The sequence below is a fragment of the Poecilia latipinna genome, unplaced genomic scaffold (assembly GCF_001443285.1).
Source record: "Poecilia latipinna isolate Pla-1442-1.1 unplaced genomic scaffold, P_latipinna-1.0 Scaffold3148, whole genome shotgun sequence".
NCBI lineage: Eukaryota > Metazoa > Chordata > Actinopteri > Cyprinodontiformes > Poeciliidae > Poecilia > Poecilia latipinna.
In genome coordinates this window covers 1-4087 of record NW_015115764.1, presented here as the reverse complement: position 1 = coordinate 4087, position 4087 = coordinate 1, and the positions used below count along the sequence as shown (strand labels likewise).

General features: G+C 36.8%; 1 protein-coding gene across 2 annotated transcripts in view; it reads right to left on the bottom strand.

Moving 5' to 3' along the window:
- LOC106940260 (lethal(2) giant larvae protein homolog 2-like) overlaps positions 1 to 3742 on the bottom strand; it is a 57267-nt gene extending 53525 nt beyond the window's left edge. The window contains exon 1 of one of the 2 annotated variants that reach the window (XM_015022949.1): positions 3512 to 3742. The gene's annotated coding sequence lies outside the window, so the exon portion shown is untranslated. The remainder of the gene's footprint in view (positions 1 to 3511) is intronic. The other variant, XM_015022948.1, reaches the window with a different exon arrangement.
- Between the last annotated feature and the right edge of the window lie 345 nt (positions 3743 to 4087).

Here is a 4087-nt window from a genome sequence, read left to right as displayed (position 1 = left end):
TACTTGAGCAAATGAGACATGATTATGGTTTGAAAAGTGTATTTTGGGCTGATTATGCATTCAATTGATAAGCTACTTTGCTATTGTAGCAGCAGTTTTTTTATTCTCTAGTATGATGTGCTTCAATTAGTTATGATCCTCCAACAAAATATTGCTCGTTTGGTGTGAAGTATGACCTACTTAATTTATCTACAGCAGCATGAGTGAATTGATAGCATGGCCTGTTGAAGAAATGTGTGGATACACATTTACCTGAACTACACTGGTCTTTGTGACATGGATAAAACCAGGATGTGTCAAACAAGGCTTCATCTCTTATCCTGGATGTCTGAATCCAACAGACCTCTGTTTTCTTTCAGACATTTAGCTTTATTTGGTACACTATGAAGAGTAAAAAAAAAATAATAATATTTTTGTCTCATTTCAACAAATTGGTGCTAGTCTCAGGAGCAGTGTTTTCCCAACCCTGATTCTCAGGGCACACAATAGGCATTTCCTTGATTCAGCACATATGATTTCAGTTGATGGCTGATTAACAGGCTTTGACTGAAGTGCAATCATCTGAATCAGGGAAACATCTGAAACATACAGTGCAGTGTGACTCGAAGACTGAGGTTGGGAAACATTGCTGTGGAGCAGTTTTCTTCATCCTGGACCGCTGCCCCCTGGTGAAAAAGTATTACATTAAGTACATTTTAAATATCCTGTATTTTTCTGAAGTACATTTTCAGTATGTTATTAAGTGGATATACTTACGATTATATGAAAAATGTAAACACATTTTTTAAAACATGCTTCTAATACTCTTAAAAAAATTTATTCTGGTACACATTCTAAAAGTATATTTTTTCTAAAATATATTTTAAATTCTAATTAAATACATTACTAAAATTATAATTTGGATAATCCTTTTAAAAATGCACTTCGCATGTATTTGTAAAAATATATTTGAATGTATGTTTTAAAAATATATTACAAATTTGATACACATCAACCATGAGGTTGATCTCTGCCGAGCACCGATCACTGCCGAACGCCTGAAATGGCTGTTAATTTTTCGCTTTAGGTATAAATGATTCTATGTTACCTGGCAAAATGGAAAAATTATCTGGCAATAAATTCCCTAAATTTAGATATAATAAACATATTTTAATAGATATCTAGAATCTTTTTTTTTTTTTTAAGTTGCATACTGCAACTTTAAACAGATGTTTGGTGTGAGAGTTCACTGTCTGGTGGAGGTTGAGTGGTGCTACATCTGTGAAATATTACTACCAGTACCACATAGCGGCAGTCCAAGAGCAAGAGCAGAACCAGCATCTTACACAGCCAGATCGAAGACTTGAATTATTTTTCGGGTTATTTGTTTAGCTTTCGGACCGTGATGCTAATCCAGGTGAGTGTTAGTAGTTGTGTGCTGCTCTACCTGCTATCTGGCCACTCCGGATGTCCTTTTTTTCCTGCATTGAGCCTCGATGTAGTGGTATTTGTTGTGTTGATGCATTTTGACGTGCTTCACTCTCCAGGTAATTTTCCGCCACACTTCTATATATAAACACTTTCCTGAAGTTGTACATTCCATCATATTTTTAAATAGGTTCTGTGTATATTTTAGTAAGCCTCACTAAATCTCAAAATAAATCCATTTCAATAATATTTGCAAGTTATGTATTAAATAGTGTCTAAGTTTATTTCAGTAAAATACTTTCAGTGTTTATATACATGATACTTTGTGCTAACAAAGTATGCCTTATTAGGTGCCCTAACAATATTTTACTATTTTGTTAAAATGGCAAAAATAAATGAGATAAAATGTGGGTCACCAAAAGAGCCCAAAGGGATGAAGGCTGCTTACGTGTTGCTAACTGGTGGTAAGTTTGTTTCAAAATGCTATTTATTGTTATTATTATAACAATCATTCAACTTCATGTTATAATTGCATGGAGGCCTTGTGTGTTGCAACTTAATGTAGTTTTCTTCATAAACTTAACCTGGTTTTCATTAAGCTTAGTATGCCAAAGAGATTTTAATATTGTGATGCTGTTATAACACGTTTATCGTTGTTTTCATCTTCAACATATTTTGCAAAACTTAAAGGCCACACCAGTTCTGAGAATGAATCTCAACTTCTCCAGTGTGCTTATATGATCTAGGTGTGTTGAAAACAAGGACTGGAGTTGAAGACCCCTGCCCTAGACCACGGATTCTTAACCTTTTTTACCTCTGCACCCGATTTTTCCACTCCAAAATAACTGGAAACTATATATATACATACAAACAATAGATTGTTTATATATTAGAAATCTATTGGTTTACCAAACTGACCTGGTATTTGTTCTATTTGAAAAACCAATCTTTTTGATGGTTTACCATTTCCCCTGCCTTTTCAATGTAAAAATAAACATCACTGTCTCAAGTTTAAATAAAAAGCCTATATTCATGACATATTTCTTAAACAAGCCCACCATTCTGGTAGTTGTCATTATTTTTGACCTGAAAGGTAATTTCAGATGGCTCTTACAATGAAGCTGAAACAGCACTCAGTCTACTAACAAAGGTTCTTTGTTCGCCTGCAGCAGGTGAAACTGGAAGGACAAACCTGTAAGGCAGCTAGGTCGAACAAATTCTCAATACTAAACTGCTTTAGTATTGAAACATTACATAGCACATTAAAAAAACAAAAACAAAAAACAAAACAATTGACCACCAACAACCATAAGATAGCAAATAGAATAAAACTAAAATAAAAAGCACAATAAGAGTTAAGATCTGTAAGAGCTACTTAGCTTCTCATCCTCTACCAACCCTTTATGAGAAGCCTAACTGGAGTTCTCTGGAATGATGACCCAATAAAGCTTTCTAGTCCTCTGCTCCTCCCCAACATGTATGGAACTACATGGCCGTGGTAATAACACACCTGCTGATGAGCCAAGACACACCTTACAGGGCTTAGACGGTTCCGTCATTATGCAACAATGGTAGGAACTCTTATTCAGCCGGTTAAAGCTCCGCTTTCCTCTGCAGGTCAAAGTTGACAAACTTTTACTATTGTGTTTGTTTCTCCGCTGCAATTCAAAATTCAGTTTCACTGCGATAAATGGCCGTTTATGGATTAAAACTCAGCAAAACAATTGTAGCAAGTATGAGTCTGATAACCCACAACCGAGAAGTAGATTTTATCTTCTGTCCCAAAAAGACGCTATCTCTAGCTAATTATGAGTCTGAACACATCAACTGTTGTTTTACTACTCGTTTCTGTGTGACGGAGATAGATTAAGCAGGTGAAACTTGTTGCTGCTGGAACTTTAGCCAGGATACCGCTTAGGAGGGAGCCAAGTCCGGCCTTAGCAGGAACCCAACTTTAGTTCCACAAACTTTAACACCTGAACGAACAACAGCCATGTCCTCCTCCTAGCACACCTGAGTTTTCTGCTTTTACAGCCACAGCACGACCTTATCTTGCCAGGAAGCAGCGTAAGAGTCCCCACAACCCAAGTAAAAGTATACTCACCAGGAGAAGTCCAACTGTTGTCACAGCGACAGGAGTTGAAGTACTTTGTCTCCACCGCTCTATTCTGCCAGGCTAAACTTCACTTTTTCAAAATCAGCCCTAAAACTCACATATACACACCTCAGCCCAACGTTCACTTGGCATATCCTGTTTCCGCCTTACGAGCCAGCTCCAGAGCAAGAGTTTAAGTGGTGGAGCTTCGCTGTCAGCCGGAAACAGCTCCACAGGTAGGCGGAAATACGTAAATTACAGTGGGTACGCTCCATTTTTCACCCGGCGAGGATATTATTGAAGGTTATAGGTGTGGTTTGCACACAATTTCACCCCATTTCAGAGGATAGATAAAAACTCATCAAAGACAATTGCCAAAATACGAACACTGACAGAAATTAAGCAAGTTAATCTGGAGGACATGATTAATTACAGGCTGTGCACTAATTTACATGATACATTACAAGCTGTACACTAATTTCTCATGTCCTCAATGATAAATGAGTAATCATAAAAGCCTAGAGCAGGTGTAACTCTTCTTATTATGTTGTTGGTCACCTAGCACAACAAAAGATGAAAAACTCC